The 19559-nt window shown below is 45.3% G+C and overlaps 2 long non-coding RNA genes across 3 annotated transcripts; one reads left to right on the forward strand and one right to left on the reverse strand.

The window, feature by feature from the left end:
- The first annotated feature begins 295 nt into the window (after positions 1 to 295).
- LOC308472060 lies at positions 296 to 6345 on the forward strand. 2 transcript variants are annotated; one of them, XR_013983289.1, is made up of 3 exons: positions 296 to 618; positions 3060 to 3188; positions 6259 to 6345. It is a non-coding gene; the product is annotated as an uncharacterized lncRNA (long non-coding RNA). The 2 variants fall into 2 exon arrangements; XR_013983290.1 differs by lacking the exon at positions 6259 to 6345 and adding an exon at positions 5180 to 5749.
- LOC308472061 lies at positions 3030 to 5415 on the reverse strand. The gene is made up of 3 exons (XR_013983291.1): positions 5383 to 5415; positions 5009 to 5094; positions 3030 to 3163 (listed from the first exon to the last, which is right to left on the reverse strand). It is a non-coding gene; the product is annotated as an uncharacterized lncRNA (long non-coding RNA).
- Positions 6346 to 19559: the final 13214 nt, after the last annotated feature.

The following is a 19559-nucleotide window of genomic DNA, read 5'->3' on the forward strand; positions in this document are numbered from 1 at the left end:
CTTTAACTAATGGGGACTCCCGCCGCTGCTGCCACGCCACCGGAGCACAATTTCTGTTCTCATCCTGAAACAAAGTTCTTAACCCAAGGTACTATTTATGGGTTAGTGGAGTCTGTAACTTGAAGCATATGTAACCCGAGGTACCACTGTACCTCTATTCCAAACTTAAAAATGGAAAGTGTAATACTGGTGGTCAACAAAAGAGGTTTAAAGACTGTTTCAAGGCAATTTTTAAAAAATGTAGTATAAACACCAACAATTGGGAAACACTTGGCAAATCCACACCGTGATCAACTCCCGCCGGGAAACCTGGGTCCCCACTGTGGAAGGACGCGTGGATCCAGAATTGGCCTCCACAGTCACTTACGGACTCATTGTGTGGTAGAAAGATGAAACGCCGAGAGAGACATTTCCTGCGCCCCATCGGCGCTACCACGAGGAGGCTCTAGGTGGCTACCTAGGGCAGCCCAGCGAGCTGGGGAAGAGGCGCTCTGACCCCAGGAGAAGGGCAAAGACGGTCCCAACGCCGCCGCCGCCGCCGCCATGGTGTGCGTATGTGCTTGAACTCCTCAAACAGCAGAGGGCCGGAGAAGGCAGGAAGCTCCGATACAGGGAGGAGTAAGAGAACCGCCAAACAAGGGGGGTTGATCTCAGCGGCACTGGCGGTGGCGGCTCGGTGCAAACCGTGCAGGAGGTGGCTGGCGAGTACGCAGGGCTTTCCGTGGCCCGAGCAAACCGGCGCACTCGCCCGAAGTGGAGCCGAGGAGCGCCGCTTGCACGGAGAACGCAGCCGCGGACTGCTCTCCTCGCAGCGAAAGCGCCGGCTTAAGCCAAAGAAGTGAAGCTGGTAAAGGAGGAGGAGGAGCGTTTTTTTCAATCCGGAGTGCTAGGCCGGTGCGGGGCGCAAGGTTGCAGCCCCTGTTAGGCGGCTTCTCTTTTGGTGGCGCTGAGGGGTCGGCCTCATCTGGCGCCTCATCGGGCTGCCCATAAGGTAGCGGTGGGTGTAACGACTCCCTTGGGGCCGAGGAGCTTTTTTGCTTTTGTCCTCTGCGTAATGGTGAAGAGACGCATTCACGCCTTACAGTTGAAGCACGCGGCTTCCCCGCCCCCAATCTTGGGAATTGTAGTTTGCACCCACACCCGAGCTTTAGTTCCTAGCGCCCTTAACGAACTACAGTACCCCCAGTTCTTTGGAGGAAGCCGTGTGATTTAAATGTATGGTGTGGGTGTGACCATTACGAAGCAGGAAACCCCTGATTCGGATCTCGCTGATGTCGCAAACCCGTTAGGCAGTATATAAATTGTATGAAATAAGAATAAATTAAAAATTCAGGAAAACCAGCAGAGTTTTGTGAACCTTAACGATTTAACAGGCCTAAAGCTTTTAAGAGCTACAGTCTACTTCATCAAATAGAAGTGAAGTTCATGAAAACATGATCCACATAGTCAACGTAAGTCTGTGAAGGTGCCACAAGCCTCCTCATTTTGCTGCAAGAGTCCTACAGTGCAATCCTAACCATTGTCAGAAGTAAATCTGAATTTAGCAGAGCATACTCTGAGGTCAACAGAATTAAGGTTGGAGCCTAAAAGGACTACCATTATGGAAATCATCGTTTGCATGGATGACAACTAAAACACTTTGCAAATGTTAAGTATTATCACTATTGATGAGATCTCTCAGCAGGTGCTATAAACCACCATCTCCCAGCAGGAAGTGGAACTTGCCTAGATTGGGGAGATACTGAGAGCAACAGCTCAAGACACAAATATGGGAAAACATGAAATCTAATAAAAATGGATTTTCTGGTGTCTGTACCAGCCCTATCTGGTAGTTATTTCCTAACCCCCCCCCCCCCCCATTTCAGAGACAGGGAAGGATAGGATTATCTGTATGGAATAGAAACCCAGGAGGAGCAAGGAGCTTGCTTTATGAAAGCAAACAGGCCTTATCTGCTAGCTAGGACTTACCAGGGTTCTTGGGTTGCCATCTGGAGACATTTATTCTGGGTACAAGTAAGCTAATGGCTTTCATGAGAGCTTTGCTGCAGCTCTAGGGTGGATATGGGAGGTGGAGGAGTGAGTGGGAAGGACCTCTCAATGGGGGTCTGGGCTGCAGAATCGGGGGCTCAGATTAAAACACTGCGCGCACACTCTCTTTCTCTCTCACACACATACACTCTCACACTGTTTCCATGCCCTGGCAGTGCTCCAGTCTCACACTACAATGGGCTGCTGTTTTCAGTCTTCTGACACAGCTGGCAGCTTGATGGGAACAGCTGGTTGCCTGAAAGGGAATGTGGAGTGGTCCTTGGCTTTAGGTTGGGGGGCCCCCCAATAGGGGCTGAGCGACTAAGCTTCTCCACCTCTCCAGCCTAGCCGTTGTTGAGTGAAGCGGCAGCCAGTTCTGCACAGAACTGGAAAGGATGGAGAATTGCCCTAGTAAAGCTGTGCTCCCAGAATAGACCTTTACGATGTGGGGGGATCAGAGAGAAACACAGGGGCCTTGAACAAAAAAACTTAACTGGGGGAAAAGGTCTTCCCAGGGCATAGTCTAAGAACGTACAATGCCACCATCTTGCTGAAGTTAACCAGGCCTGGTTCTGTGGAGTGCTTGAATTGGAGAGAGACTGCTTGGGAACCCCATGTACACTGCCTTGAGTTCTGTGATGGAAGAAAAGTGGGACATGTACTAAATAACATAAATACTTTAAATAAAACTTTCATGTAGAATTCATGGGCATTTAGCAGACTGCTGGACCACTTTTGTTTTCTTTGGCCCTCATTCCGGTATCCATGGTCTGGTTTTTCTTGCTATGTGGTTGACTTCTTTTTCTCTTGCTTTTCTGAAATTGTATTTATCATTTCACAGTAGTTTCTTGCCCCTGCAGCGAAGGATTGCTGGTGAGGCTGGTGGGACCATAACCCTTTGCCAAACCAAGTGGGAGTTGTGTGGAATATTGTGGTGGACAGAATGTTAGAGGTGAGGTAGAGGGGGGAAACTGGGTTGAAATCTCTGTTCAGCCACGAAGTTCATTGGTTCATTCAATTATTTATTACAGTTTGGGGAATGGCTGACGCTCAGTGACAGAGCACACAGTTGGCATGCTGAAGATCCCGACTCTACTTCTCAGCATCTTCAGGAAGGTGTGGGGAAATCTCCTGTCTGAAATCATGAAAAGTCACTGCTGGTCAGTGAATTTATTACATTTATATTTCCAACAAGCACAAAGTGGCATATGTGGTTCCCTCCCTCCTCATTTAATCCTGGCAACAAACCTGTGACGTAAGTAAGGCTAAGAAGCAATGACTGGCCCAAGGTCATCCAGTGAGGTGCATGGCCAAGTGGAGATTTGAACCCTGGTCTCCCAGGTCCTAGTCTGTCACTGACTACTGTACCACACTGGCTCCATGGACCAACCATTTGACTTGGCATGGCAGCTTCCTATGATCTTGTAAGCCACTTTTGTATCATGGCGTTGCTCTCAAAGCCATTAACAGACAATTCAAACTGCATTCAACTATTTAAAAGCATTTGTGTGCACCATTTAATATTTTAAAAATCTCTGCATAATAAAAACATAAATCAGGTTACAAGAACACATCAACATCCAGAATAAAATGAGAGCCATTTTCTCTCAGCCTAACCTACCTTGCAGAGTGATTGTGAACATCGAATGGGATACAGTGGTACCTCGCAAGACGAATGCCTCGCAAGACAAAAAACTCGCTAGACGAAAGGGTTTTTTGTTTTTTGAGCTGCTTCGCAAGACGATTTTCCCCATGGGCTTGCTTTGCAAGACGGAAACGTCTTGCAAGTTTGTTTCCTTTTTCTTAACACCGTTAATACAGTTGCAACTTGACTTCGAGGAGCAACTCATAGAACGCGGCGTGGTAGCCTTTTTTGAGGTTTTTAAAGACTTTGGTGATTTTTGAAGCTTTTCCAAAACTTTCCCGACACCGTGCTTCGCAAGACGAAAAAAATCGCAAGACGACAAAACTCGCGGAACGAATTAATTTCATCTTGCGGGGCACCACTGTATGCAATTCCATGAGCTGCTTTGAGGTAGGGTGAGGCATAAATCTAATCCCAAGTCAAAATTGTTTAGACTTGTATCCAACAGTTGCATTAGCAGAAGGCAGCTTACACAACTGACCTTGCTTTTCCTCCTGTGCCCCCTGAAAAGGTACTCTGGAGGGTTAAAGAGGGACCTACCTACTGTACATTGTGGGATGTGTTATACGGGGCTGCAGTGGGAGGAAGCTGAAATCTGAAATCAGGTGGATGAGCCCTGCATCAGTGAGTGTCGCCTCCAGATTGTCAGGCAAATACCAATAAATTTAGCTTTGTGCCACTAAAGTGGATTAAAGCACTCTGGCACCCTACTGGAAAAAAATCCACTTAAAACATGGACTTTTTGCAGTTAAGAAAGCATTACCTTGAAAAGTGTGGGATGAATAATGATTAACAGGTAGATCTATAAACACTGCAATAGGAAATTGGGGTGGCTGCTCATTATTGTATAACCTCCCCACAAACAGTTTGGTATGAATGGTCAATAAAGACCGGACATATAGTCTAAATTCCACATAAACGTTGTACAAGTGAATCTGGATGAATGCTCAACAAACTGGCTGTCTAGAGAAGCACAAGTACTGTGTAGAACCTCTCTTGTTTTCTGACTATTTCTAAACCCAACTTTGAAGCAGGAATGTGAACATTAGAAGAGCCTAGGCTGATCAGACCAAAGAGATGAAAAAGCTCAGCATTCTGTTTGCCACAGAGGCCAACTAGATGCCCCTGGGAAGCCCTCAATCAGGACACAAGGGCAATAGCCCTCTTCTGCCAAGGCACACTACCTCTGCTCAGGGGGACAGCATATCTCCTATGTAGACAGCATGAGTAGCCACCATTGATAGAGTGGGTGCCCAATTACTCCATTGTTAAAGGATCCACCAGGGTTGCTGCAAAACTCTTTGCATTTTAGTGTTTTCCCTGTTGCTCTCCTACCTTTTTACAGGCCGGGTTTGTGGTTGGTTTTTCTGACTTTCAGTGCCAACTTTTCATGTCTGGACTAGCAGTTGCTACTGATGCACCTGGTGAGAGGAGGGGTGCATGAGACAGTTGGTGACATGGTTAATGGGGCCTTGCCTTGCTGCCTTTTTTGCCCTACATCTCCAGGATACAGTACTACCACCACCATCACCAATCCTGGGCCCAGGAAGGGATTTTGAAAAGGCAGACCTTCAAATCAGCTCTCTGGCAATGGGAGTAGGAACAAAGGAAGCCACCTTTGTCCAATTCAAGCCACTGGTCCCACTATCTCAGCACTGTCAACACTGACTGGCAGCAGCTCTCAGACCAGGAATCTTTCCCAGACCTACCTGGAGATGCCAGGGATTGAACTTGGGGTCTTCTGCATGCAAAGCAGATTCTCCAGCACTGAGCCACAGCCCTTCCTGAATGAAATTGGACCTGGAATCTATGAGTAGGATTGGGTGGCATGAAGATAAGGCCGTCCCAAGACATTTTGCCGCCTGGGGAAAAGGCAAAGGTGGCGCCTTTCCCCACTCCATGGACAAAAGCCTACCAGACTGGCAGCTGAATCAAACTTAAGCACAGCACTTCAAAAGACCCCAGGGCATATGATAAGGATTTTGTAACATTGGCCTTTTACCTTACTAGAAGAATGCATGTGAAACACTTTGAGCACTTAGAAAGAGTGTTGAATAAATACTAGAGTGATATAAATCATGTTGTAGCCAAAACATCCAGCAAATACTTAAAGCACCCAGGAAGAAGACTGTGAGTCAGGGGACTCCAGGGTTGCTATATTTCTTATTTCAAAGAGCAGCCTCTCACATTGCTGGAGAACCTGCCTAGAGACCATACAAAGGATTGGAGAGTGAGGTGGTCAGGATAGATCACGGCATATTGGCTTCACTGTTCACGTGTCTGATCCGGCAGAAGGCTAAGGGGGAAACCCCTGGTCAACAGCTTAAACGGAAGGTATTTTGCGTGGCCTGGCGACTGGCTCCTGCTTTGCACCAGAGAAGCAGGAGTGGCCTTTGTTTTCACTAGCAGAAGGGAAAAGACTCAGTTGTTACTCTCCTTCCTATTCTGGGCCCATCCAAGCTGTTGGGGTGGGAATGTATTCTGCAACATATCATTGATACAATAATAGTACATTAATGGGGTATATATACTGCACCACCTTCCAGTATATAACTCATTCCACTTTTTCTATGATGCTTCCCCAGTGTTGCTGCCTTACCGCAGTCTGAAGGGACAAACTTGCACTATCCTGCAACAAACGTGGGACTCAAAGAAAACCTGGAACATTTGCGGCGTAAAAGCAACAGGATTTCATCGGGATGTTCCATGCATTGATTAGAAAGGAAGTGTGGCATGACTGTTCTGAAACTTTTACAGGCATGTATGGTACTGAAACGGGTCACATATGAAGTGCCCTGATCCAATCATGAACATAAATCATAACGAATGCACAATAAAAAAAGGAGGCCTCACAGCCCCTGACCTTCCTCCCACCAGTTCCTCTTCTCTGCCCTCACAATACAAGCAAAACAAAAAAGGCAGAGAGCAGTGCAGGAAGATGAGGGAAAGGCAAGGCAAGGAGGAAAGGCAAGCCATAAGGAGGTACCCAAAAGCAAGTGCTTTTTTTTTCTTAAAAAATGTTTAAGGGTACTCTCATTTTCCTACTCCTATTGAAATACTGCCCCTCAGTGATGTCAGACTTAGATTCACAAAATGTTTAGGGGTGTGCTTACCCCTGTGTCCCCCCCAGAAAAAAAGCACCGCAAGAAAGAATTAATGAGAAGGAAAGTGGCCAGTGCATTTCGATAAAATGAAAGTGAGGCAACTATGCCCCGGAGAAAGTTTCTTGAAATACAGTGGTACCTCGGGCTAAGTACTTAATTCGTTCCGGAGGTCCGTTCTTAACCTGAAACTGTTCTTAACCTGAAGCACCACTTTAGCTAATGGGGCCTCCTGCTGCTGCCGCGCCGCCAGAGCACGATTTCTGATCTCATCCTGAAGCAAAGTTCTTAACCTGAAGCACTATTTCTGGGTTAGTGGAGTCTATAACCTGAAGCATATGTAACCTGAAGCGTATGTAACCCGAGGTACCACTGTAGTTTTTCTCAGGAGAGAAAGGACATCAATGTTTATGTCCTCAAATAAGGTGTTTTATTTATTGCTTTATTTATTTCATTTATACATTGCTCATTCAACTAAGTTTTCTGGGCAGTTTAAATATCAATAAAACATACAATAAATACTCTTACAAGATGTTGGGATGTGAATAGCTATTTAATAGATAGCCTTTCTTCCGCAGTAGAGTGCCATCCCTTTGCAGCTTAAAAGGGAATCTTAGATAGGCTAGTTTTAGCCTTCTAGTTTTAAGTAATCCAGGATTTTAAGGCAGGCTGGATTTTCCTGGTTTCCACCCCTTAAAACAACAAACACACAAAGTAGTCTTGTAAAAGATAAAAATAACATTGACTCACTCAGAATACTTGTTGAAAAGTAACAGATACAGCAGCTTTGTACAGGCAGACTTAAAATGGTAATTCAGTCTAGCTTAAAATGTAGTCTGATCTTGGAGCTCAGATATGCAGATGGTCTCACATTGCTAGTTTGGTGAGGAAGAGGGTGTGCCCAGGCAGGTGGGAGAATATATAATGATACAGTGGTACCTCTGGTTATGAACTTAAATCGTTCTGGAGGTCCGTTCTTAACCTGAAACCGTTCTTAACCTGAGGTACCACTTTAGCTAATGGGGCCTCCCGCTGCTGCCGCACTGCCAGCACGCGATTTGTGTTCTCATCCTGAGGTAAAGTTCTTAACCCGAGATACTACTTCTGGGTTAGCAGAGTCTGGAACCCAAAGTGCTTGTAACCCGAGATGTTTGTAACCCAAGGTACCACTGTACCTTCCTCCTGTTACGGCACAGTGGGAATGTCTCTCACAGAGTTCTCTCTAGCGAGTTAACAGGAAACCTCTGTGAGCTTCAGAGCTGTATGTATCTAGCAAAACACGAATTGTTGGTTTGACTGCACTTTAAGTATCCCACACAAGAATCAATAAAAAAGTCTCAAATCAGAAAGCTCAGGAACAACCCCCCCCCCATTAAAACCAGCACCTGAAACCATTTAAAACTGGCATAAAACACAGCAAGGGGGAGCTTGATGTGAAACCTGGAGCACCCAAAGAATATGTCATTAAAAGACCTGTGTTCACCTGTTATCTTAATAATAAAATAGATGCCCCAATTCTGCCACCTCAAATAGCCAGTGGCTGTACATTTCCTCAGGTTAAGGCCACTTCTGTGGAGAAGGGAATGTCATAGTGCAGGGCTGCAAGAGCTTGGTGCCTCCTTCCTGCTGGAGGAAAAGAGTTTGCTTATGACTGAGGCCTCCAAAGGGCATGGGAATTTGATGCCCAGGGAAAACGGGCAGGGCAAGCAGTTATGTAGCACAAGCCTGTGGGTTGCGGGGGGTGTAGGATTGAGGCACAAATAAAAGGGGTAGCTGCAGAGAGCATGAGGAATACAATGGAAGATTTGAAAGGCAATGGAAATCCCAGCTATCCTTCTGTTAAGCGTAGCTGAAGAAGGGTGTGTCTCACCCACAACAGGAATATCTAAAAGCAGAGGAGTTGCAATGAACGGATGGTTTTTTTGGCCTTCCCTTGGCTTTCCCCAGGCTGATAAGTGCATGTCCTGTGGAAGGGACAAAACATCTTGCAGCTGTGCCCACATTACGCTGTTCTTTCCCACTGTGTATGTGTGTGGACGAGGAATCTGTTTTCCTGTGTGTAGCAGAGAGAGAGATAAGAAGCTTACAAGACGGCACAATTCTAAGGGTCAGCTGTGGGCTGAACGAATTCTCCAGCTGCCTATTTATGCCGCCAAAGTGGCACTATCTTCCACAAGATAGGCTCAAGGCCGGGCTTGGGAAGAAAGATGACTTAAAAAATAAGCAACAGACACTGTGATAAAAGCAACAGAAGCACCACTGCAGAACCATAACATAAAAGAACCAGGGCGGTGGGCAGTGGTATACTGAATCTGATTTAGCAGGCTGGACCCACACGTGGCCCACCTCTGCGGGTTCATTTTGGCGGTTGGGTGGGGCCACTCATTCTGTCACTCAGTTGATGTTATATGATCACATGATGCCAGGCAATCGCACTTCGAAGGAAGAATGATGATCTCATGCAAATTGCAGCTGCGAAAACCAAATCTCCTGCTGCTTTCTCTGCTGAAAGTGGGGATTGCTTTCGGTGTTCAGTACCGACGGCAAGTCCAGCTTGTGGCAGGCGTTGACTGCAATCATGAACTTCAGTGCTGAATTGAAAACTGATCCAAGTGCGTCATTTATTTGGTGCCAGATTTTAAACACCAAATGCAAGCGCTGCTTTCTGACTGATCCTTTGCTGCTGTGTCTGTATCTGCCTCACACCTCATGATGTATGACATCAGGTGTAGGGCAACTGGGAGAGGTTTGGGGGAAGAAGCCTCATGGGCCCAATGGGACCCCTGGTGGGCCTAATTAGGCCTGCAGACTAGAAATTTATTGCCCTTGTTTTCGAGTAATATGACCAATTCAGGCAGGTAAGGTAGACACTTTGTTTCTCCATGCAGTCCCATCTTTGTGGGGATTTAAGGGAGGAGAAACCTGCATCTGCAGACAGGCTGGGCCCATGTTACATCCTCAGTGCCATCACGGGCATGCAGAGAAAATCAGGATAGCTTTGGAGTCCAGACAAATTACACTGAGGAGAATGATTATATGATTTGGAAGGGCTGTATCTAGTTCTATCTCTACAGGATATCCTTTATTTGGAGGCCAAAACTACACCACAAGCAGTTTCATGATTCTTCCTCCTACTTCTTGTGGGTTTTTAAAAAAATAAATAAATGAGTAGGTTGAAGTAAAAGTAAGTTGAAATTGGGAGTGGAAGACTAGTGATGTGAAGGGGTTTGCGTGTCTATGTGTATGTGTGTTACTTAATCCTTTCCCTTTCTTTCCTGTCTGCTCAAGGTCACCTTTTCCAAGCTGTTTTCAACCCAGTTAGGGAAAAGATAAAGGGTTGGGTGTCTTTTCCTTTACTGGGAGAAAAGCACTGGGATGATTTTGAGTTGACAAATGGCAGGAAAGAACCGATTAATTAGTCTCTCCTTTCCTATCCCATTCAATCGTTCCTTTTAGCTTTTTTTAAAAAATAAAAGCCAAAAGGAAGAAACACAAAAGTGTGCATCATGTATGGTTTGGCTAAAGCATCCCCCTTAGAGGTCTGCTCAGCATTTCCTCGAGATTCCACAACCTCCAGATAACTTATTTCATGCCTCAACCTCTTTTATTGTTCCTATATTTAATGTCAAGTCTGCACAACTTGGTTTTCCAGTAAGCTAAACACACCCCAGTAGAAATGACAAGCATGTGGCAGGTGGTTGTAATCCCAGGAAAGCAACAAAAAACAGGCGATTTCTTGAGCCCTTGGTGAGCCCCATATATGTCTGGCAAGGGGTATTTGGCATGATGGGTAATCATGCGGTTAGAATGTTGTATCAGATGCCCACTCAGCCACAAAGTTCACTGCATGATACTGATCCTGACCTACCTTACAAGACTGTTGTCAGGATAAAAAGGGAGGGGGGAAACCATGGACGCCACACCACCTCATGCACCTTTGAGGAAAAGTGAGATATAAATGTAATGAATGAATAAAGAAAGAAAGAAATAGTTGGAAACTCTTGGTTCTTGTGGATAGCAGGAATTGCCCTACTTTGTTTAGAGATACATTTAAAACATGTAAAAAGTATAAGCACATTTTTTCCACACTCCCAGAAATTCATCATTTATACCTGGGGTGGTTCACCTGTGGCTGTCTGATGCTGTTGGGCTACGGCTCCCATCATCCCTGACCACTGGCCATCCTGGCTGGGGCTGATGTGAATTGGAGCCAAACAACTTCTGGAGGGCCACAGGTTCGCCATCCGCTGGTCTGAACTCCTCCAGCCTTAGGACAGATAAACATATTACAAGGGAAGTGCAGGGTTTTGAACCCATCACACTATTGGGGGGGGGGGCATCTGCAGATGATTAGTGAGTGAGAGGGGAGATGCTTTAATCTTCGTCCAAATTCTAACACTCCCTTGCAAATGGCCCCTCCCTAGGTTTTTAACTATTTTTAAAAAATCATTTCCCTGAAACCAGAAATAAGCCTGGTTATGGAGATAAATAGCTTTGGGGGTGGGGTGTTTGCTGAGGAGAATAGGGGGAAAGATTCCAGCTTCTTCCTGCTGCCCACCAGATTCGCCCGCAAGTCCTTCCCCTTGCCCACACATCATCTTGCCAATTTACAGTTTGCCAAGATTATGTGTAGTTCCAACCTTCCTCCAGATAGATTACATCCTGATGGATTGGCTCCTGTGGTGAATTGGACAAAGGAATTGATCCCAAGATTTAGAACCCTGCTTCCTTTGGCAGCAGAGCGGTCGGTCTATCCCTGTGTGCTTTGCCAAATCATAGGTAAGTTATCTTGCCACTAAACTGCCATTGATTTGGGAAAGAGTTGAATAGTTTCACAAGTATGCATGCTGGAAGTGGAGGGGAGGGATTCAGGCTTTGCTTGGGCTAGAAGCCAGGCGTGGTGGGGAGGGGAGTGCATCTAAAGTTGAAAGATGCATCTTTTTCATCCATGTCGAAATGGGAAACAGCTGCAGCGGCTCCAGCCAAAACCCTGCTGAGCTGGGACCACCATGTGGGGGAGAGGGTGTTAGATGCAATACCAGGCATGAGGAGAACTTGAATGGGGCCTCGAAAACTTCCCTGCGTCAAGTCTGCTGTCCCTTGTCCGACACCTGGCATAGTATGCCTGGAAACCGTTGACAAAGCCTCTTTCTTCACCACCAGGTCTTGCTTGGGGCTAAGCGTCATTCAGGGTGAGTCCTAGCACCTATTTTTTGCTCACTCCTGGAGGATGGGAAGCAAATGACAGAGGGTTCCTGTCATGGACAAAGTGTCCTGTCCCCCCAATATGAAGAGCTGAACCACAAATACTTTGTGATTAGAAAGTTGAAGGGATCCCCCCCCCTCGAGATGAGCTTTTAAGAAGGTTTGGGTATATATATATATATATATATATATATATATATATATATATATCGGGGCATGTGCGCACATGCACACAAACAGACTGAGTACGGCTTGTACCTGACTCACTTGTTTTGAGCACTTAGAGGAACCTGTTCATGGTCTCGGCCTGCCTCCTTCATGTACTCCAGCCATGATAACCTGCCACACCCATGCTGAGGCCTGCCCAGGCTTGCCACTGCTGTGACCAGACCCTCTTATCCACAAGTGTCTGCCCTTTGGAGTCCTCCTAGGTACTCCACACACAAACTCCAATGCTCATGTTCTCCTTTTCTATGCCATTTCTAGTCATGATAGCTGCCCCTCCCCCGGACTACCTGCACTCCCTTTCTCCACTGAGAAGCTGGTCTCTTGTTGGTATAAATGGCAAAGAAAATAAACAGATGCATCTGCGCTGGAAGCCTGGGGAAGCAGAGGGCAGCGACTGGGCTTGAAAGAAGCAGAGAGAAAAGGCAGTGACGCAAGTGGGTGACAGGTCTTCCCAAAATTCTCAGAACACTGCATGACCATCTTGAGTTCAGTGATGACTGTGTGCTATAAAACAAGGACTCCATCATTTTTGACCTGCTTCTGCTAAGTTTTAACCACCGAAGGAAAATAATTATGGGTCGGTTGGTTTACAGCTAGGAATTCAGGAGGTGAGATTGATGGGAGAGGCTGTCAATGATCTTGAGAACCTGGAAGGAGCCAAAAGGGAAGGGTGCCCCCTGAGGCTGGTCAGCATACACAGCTCACGCTATAGCAGGGTGTCGAGGGAGAGGATGTGGGTTTGCCGAGGACAAAAGCTGGCACTAGTGGCCATTATGGAACACCTGCCGTAAGGAAGCGCAGCAAGGTAAAGCTGGGCAGCTTTACTGTGTGTATTCTCCTGTGCTTTTGTACGTCCTCTTCTGTGAAGCTTTGAATCTAGAATCTGGCAGAGGGCTGGGATTCCAGAGAATCAGCTTTCAGTTAAAACAAAAAAAAGTTTCTAGCCTTCATGATTGCGAAGGAAGAAAAGGAATGCCTGTTAAAAGCTCAGGGAAACAGGAGAGTTTTGATGGCATTTCTGAATGGACACAGCTCCCTGAAGCCCCTGCCGTGGTCTTGTTCCTCTGCCATGCGCCTGCATTGACCACTCAATGCGCTCCTCCTTCTTCCCTGCTGCAAGAGGTTGAAGGGGGGAAGGTTGCAATAATCCAAGCATTGCAATCAAAATAAGCAAGTATGCAAATAAAGTAACTACATAAACTTTATTGATATGCACAATATATCACAAATATAGAATAAGAATAAACTTGGTTCAGGATTTGTATTTTTAGAGTCAAACGATGTACAGTAAAATGTCTTAAATCACTCCAGTGTATACCAGATGAATGGTTTGCCAGGGAGCCCAGTTCAAGCCCAATAGCTTATTTGCTGACATACAACATCTCTACTATCTCAGCAGTAAGCACCTGCCAGCTTAGCTATGCAAAACACACTCACACCATGATGGTTGTAGATACAGCCTGAAGGTTACCAAATCCAATTTCTTGCACTAATTTTCTAAGAGACAGCGTGAAACTTTGTCTTTCCACCTTGGGATCCTACTTAGTGGTAACAAGTACATCTTTGAATGCTCAGGCTGGACCTTCCTTGCTCCACTGAGCCATCACAACCATTTGTTATTAATTTAGGGTTAGAGAGCAAGACTTTGATACATGTTTGACTCCAACATTTTTCTCTTTACAATCTGTGTGTCATGCAGAGAGAAAAACAAAAAGAAAGACACACACTTGTGCCCATAGCATATGAGAAATAAACATTAGCTAGATGAACTTGGTTGGGGTCAGTGTGCTCAAACCCTGGGAAGAGCAAGGGAGGGCTCACTCACACCCATCTGAAGGAGCAGTGGGGCTTTCCATGTCCCAGAGCATATGTCATTTAATTTTTAATTTGTATACCGCCTTCCCAACTTGCTGTACTTAAGGTGGTTTCCAACTCACAAAAATGACAACACAATTTTCTTATATATTTATGTGCCAAAAGGGAACATTGTAGATGTTCTCTTTTGACTATATGTTAGGATATTTATTCTCTTGTATTTATTATTCATTTTGTGGTTTTTTATATTTGAATTTCAACAACCTCAGATATGCAGATGACACAACCTTGATGGCAGAAAGTGAGGAGGAATTAAAGAACCTTTTAATGAGGATGAAAGAGGAGAGCGCAAAATATGGTCTGAAGCTCAACATAAAAAACCCTAAGATAATGGCCACTGGTCCCATCACCTCCTGGCAAATAGAAGGGGAAGAAATGGAGGCAGTGAGAGATATTACTTTCTTGGGTTCCATGATCACTGCAGATGGTGACAGCAGTCATGAAATTAAAAGACGTCTGCTTCTTGGAAGAAAAGCAATGACTAACCTAGACAGCATCTTAAAAAGCAGAGACATCACTTTGCTGACAAAGGTCCGTTTAGTTAAAACTGTGGTTTTCCCAGTAGTGATGTATGGAAGTGAGAGCTGGACCATAAAGAAGGCTGATCGCTGAAGAATTGATGCTTTTGAATTATGGTGCTGGAGGAGACTCTTGAGAGTCCAATGGACTGCAAGAAGATCAAACCTATCCATTCTGAAGGAAATCAGCCCTGAGTGCTCACTGGAAGGACAGATCCTGAAGCTGAGGCTCCAATACTTTGGCCATCTCATGAGAAGAGAAGACTCCCTGGAAAAGACCCTGATGTTGGGAAAGATGGAGGGCACAAGGAGAAGGGGACGACAGAGGACGAGATGGTTGGACAGTGTTCTCAAAGTTACCATCATGAGTTTGACCAAACTGTGGGAAGCAGTGGAAGACAGGAGTGCCTGGCGTGCTCTGGTCCATGGGGTCACGAAGAGTCAGACACGACAAAACAACAACAACAATATTTGAATTTTATGTTGTGAACCTCCCTGAAATCTATGGGTATAGGGTGGTATACAAATGTAATAATCATAATATAATTTAGCACGTGTAAGGGCACATGCTTAGCATGCAAAATGTCCCCATTATCTCCAGGTACTCTGTAAGGCACTTCTACCTGATACCTAGGAAAGCTTCTGCATCAGGGTAACAGACAATACTAAGGCCCTATCTGCACTATACATTCAAAGCAGTACCATACCACTTTAAATAGTCATGTCTTCCCCCAAAGAATATTGGCTTTGTTAAGGGTACTGAGAGTTGTCAGGAGATCCCGCCCTCCATTCCCCTCACAGTTCCCAGAGTTCCCTGGGAAGAGGTATTGGCTGCTAAACCACTCTGGAAATTGTAGCTCTGTTAGTCTCCTAAGAACTCTCAGTACAAACTATCATTCCTGGGATTCTTTGGGGAGAAACCATGATTGTTCAAAGTGATACAGAATCATAGAATTATCTAGTCCAACTCTGCAATGTGGGAATCTTTTGCCCAACGTGGGGCTCAAACCCAGGGCCCTGAGATTAAGAGACCCATGCTCTACTGACTGAGCTATCCTCAGGTGTGATACTGCTTTAACTGCATAGTGCAGATGGAGCCTGGGTTAGATGGACCAGTGGTCTGACTGGGTATAAGGCAGCTTTCCATGTTTCAAACATGTAAGGCAAAACAAAAGCCTGTTCAGCTGACAATGTTCATTCTTGTCTTGGGCCTGGAGGCAGGAAGATCAAAGCAAACTTAGGCTTGCATCTGGGCTTGCAGAGAAGAAAACTTGTGAAGCAACCAAACAAAAACAAAACCACCTTGCAAAACACAGAAGGTTGATTCAGGGATCCCCAGTGCCAGCGCATTAACATTTGATATCCATCCTTGCGGTGACTGTGGTGGGCCAGATTGTGAATGGTGGAATGCCTAAGGAATGTATGGAGTGGCACTGCCACCTTTTATAAACTTGCCCCTTTCCTGTGCCTTTAGCAGCAGCATGACATGCAGAATAACAAGCGTCAGAAAACTAACATCATGGAAATTAAGGGACAGGGAAAGTTTCACCTGCAGTTTCGAGTGTGCTCAGCAGCTATTAAAAGTACAGAAACAGCAGCACTATAAAAAAAGTGGCAACCTTTATCTGCAGGGCTATGATGGAAAAACTTGAACCTGACAACTGCCTACACATATTCAGGAAGGCTCACTTCCTAAGCTTGAGAACCACTTTCCTAATACTGTGATGTTATCCTGCAACTCTTCACAGCCAGCATTAGACTTAATTGGAAATACTTTCTGTTTCCAGTTTTGGCTACTTCTATGACCAGCAGTCTTTTCCAGGGTACTGAACACGACATTCTGCTTCCACATGGAAATGTGTAACACCCGAAAATCTAATTTGTCTTGCCTGTGATTACACCTGTTCTATAACTGATCAGTGCCTGCAGGTCTCACTTATTGTTTGACCTTTCAAACTGAATAGGTAATAGCAGGTAGCCAAACTATTTATTGTAGTCACTCTGGACACATGACCTTTCACTTTTTATACTACAAACTTATGCCTGCCTACTCAGAAGGAAGTCCCACTGAGTATAATGGGACTTACTCCCAAGTAAGTGTGTTAGAAGATTGCAGCGTTAGGGTCATTGACAGCGGGTTTGTGTGTGCAAGAGAGAGAGAGAGAGAGCAAGCGCAGTAATGGAAGATTGCACAAGAAGAAATTGCACAGTCTGCAGCACGGTCTGTTGTAGTGCATGCACCACTTCCCAGTTTGTGTGTGAGCTTGCACTGTTTAAAGAGGAACAAGGGTTCCAATTATTGGTTTTTCTGCACAGACTTCCCATGCCTCTTTCCCTATTGTTGAATTTTCACCTTTCTCTCTATTCTCTTTAGGGCCAATTCATACAATATCTAGAAAATAAGTTTTCTACTTGTCTGCCACTGGAAGTCTCCCAGTGCTCTTTGTAATTAGTGAAGTGTGGAAACATAGTGCACCGCATGTGTCTTACTTTCTAACATCAAAGGGTTTTGCTGCAAGGCACTTAGTAGAAAAATGGAAAACTCTTACCCCGATAAGGCTGAAAATCTGTACACACTTAACTGAAGTAAGCCCATTGAACTCAGTGAGGTTTACTTCTGAGTAGACATTACAGGACTGCACTGCAAGTGTGAAATGGCTCTCACTAATTTCTTTCAGCAGAAGTTAAAACCTGCCTACATCATGATACCAGGGCCCAGCTTCTCGTTTTGAAGTTCCATCTGCCTTTTTCTGCCACACCACACTTGGGAGGGTCTGTGGCTGCCCAGGTGCACACCACTATTCATTCAGAAAATAAACATCTGAGGCAGAACTGTAGGGAGTAGAAATTGCAAATGTATGAAATTTCTGTAAATTGCTTAGTATAGAGACATTGCAAGGGAAAATGGAGTTGACTAATGATGCATTCTTTTACATGTCAACTCAGAAGTCCTTGGTGGTGGGCATACTGAGACTACAACCTTGCTGTTGGTCAGGATGCACTTTAAGGCCACCCCTTTTATTTTATCCAAGGCCTATGACGCCAGCCAATTCAATCTGTATAATTTTGCAATCTCCATTTGGATTATTGATCTCAGCATTTCAAATTCTCAGCTTTATGACATCAGCAAATTCCACCAACACATTCCTGATTCTATTGCCAAGGTTGCTAGCAAACATGGGATGAAATTTGTGTCCCATGAGACAAGGAACCACAGTAATTATCTCTTTCTGCTCCTAGCCTAACTTTTGTCGCTTCTACAGATGATCTGGTAGCAAACAACTTGTTAAACAAAAACAGCAGCTGAGTTTTAAAGTATTTTCTGTCATTGATCAGTGATGGCCTGTTTGACAAAAACATAAACAGCTAGCTTCTAACTTAAATTTTGATGTGTTGTTCCTCCTGATTTTCGCCCATTCAAAGGGCCCCTAATTAAAGCAGCACATGCTCTTTCTACTCTTCTTATAATTCATTAGTGGAAAAATACAGGTGCCATTGTGTGTGAGGGGTGTGGGGCAGGGGCAGAGAAACAGGGACCTGCACAGAGTCACACACACAGAGCAAAGTCAGGAGCTGCATTGCTCACAAATACAAACCTGTGAGAAGTGATTTCGCACAGTGGCAACATGTGACTTGCATTCCCTTACTAAGAAGGTACCCTTCTTGCACGGCTTCTTGGCTTTGAGAACTGGCTCCTGTGACCAAGTCTCTGCACTTTCTACAATCCGACATGGTATTAATTCATGGTGCAGCGAACACTGTAATTCTTTGCCGAAATCCTTCCCCACCCCCACTGCATGTTCACCATATTTTTGTTTTAAATGGGTTGTTAGCCACCTCAAACTGAGATGGGTGGGATAAAAATCACTTAAAGGAATACATGCATTTTACTGCACTGTTACCAACAACCTTCCAAGCTAAAGGATCTAGATCTAGGGATGCAGTGAAGCAGCTGCCCAGTTCCTACAGCACGAGTCCCAAGTTAGCCTGGATGTAAACAGTACATAGCAAGTGGGACCCTACAACAAAATGTTGCAGGGTACCCTCTGTGTGCATGTGTGGTCACCCCACCCCCAAAATAGATGGGCAGTGCCATTCAAATGGTGTGTGTATACTGCATCTTGTAATCAATTCTTCAATTCAAGTTGGCACCCCTGCTGCCTACCCTGATCCTTTTGAGTGGCAATAACAGGGACTGAAGCTGGGGCCTTCTGCTTATGCTCTACCATGAAGCTAGGGCCCTCTCCATTTTGTTGGTGCTAAAATGTACATGCTAACTAGCAGTTACAGGGTAGAGGCAGAGCAGAAGCAATATCCACTCAGCCTCAATTTTGTCTGATTTTGAAAAATCAATGAAATGAGGATAAAAACAATGCTGCCATTTTGTATTGCGGGGCAAGGATTTCTGATTTCCAGTTCTTTAACAACAAAATGGCTATGTCACACCCCAGCAGATAATTAAGAAATTGTGGGAGGGGGGTGTCCAACTAGGAGTGGACTTTTGTGTGGAAGGACTGTTAGCTTAGTTCATGTCTGGTACTCAGAGCAAATTCCTGGTTTCAGAATTGTTTAATTCTAAATGTTTGCCTTTTCTATCTAGCTCTGGTTGGTGGCTCTTGGGATTTCCAGTAAAAAGCAAAGTAGATCCCATATGCCTGAAGTCTGCTAGCCCGTTGTAAGGGATGGGAGAAAGGGAGAGATAATGGTGCCTGGATTGTAATGCAGGGCTTGGGGAGGGCTAGGGCCTAGTTTCAGGGTCTACTAGCTGTGGGTCAAGAGTCCCAGCAATGAGGGAGGATGTGTGATCTGCTGCTTCTCATCCCCTCGGAGAGAGTTTTGGCAAAGGATGAGTGGGAACCCTGTGTGCAGAGTGGCAGCCTGAACATTCCTCAAAGTCCCTGGCCCCAGATCTCTGCTCATTCCTATGGAAGGCAGCCAGGTAGCCAGATGTGAGTTAGT

The sequence above is a fragment of the Podarcis pityusensis genome (genome assembly GCF_964106645.2).
Source record: "Podarcis pityusensis genome assembly, chromosome: 2".
In the NCBI taxonomy this organism is placed as follows: domain Eukaryota; kingdom Metazoa; phylum Chordata; class Lepidosauria; order Squamata; family Lacertidae; genus Podarcis; species Podarcis pityusensis.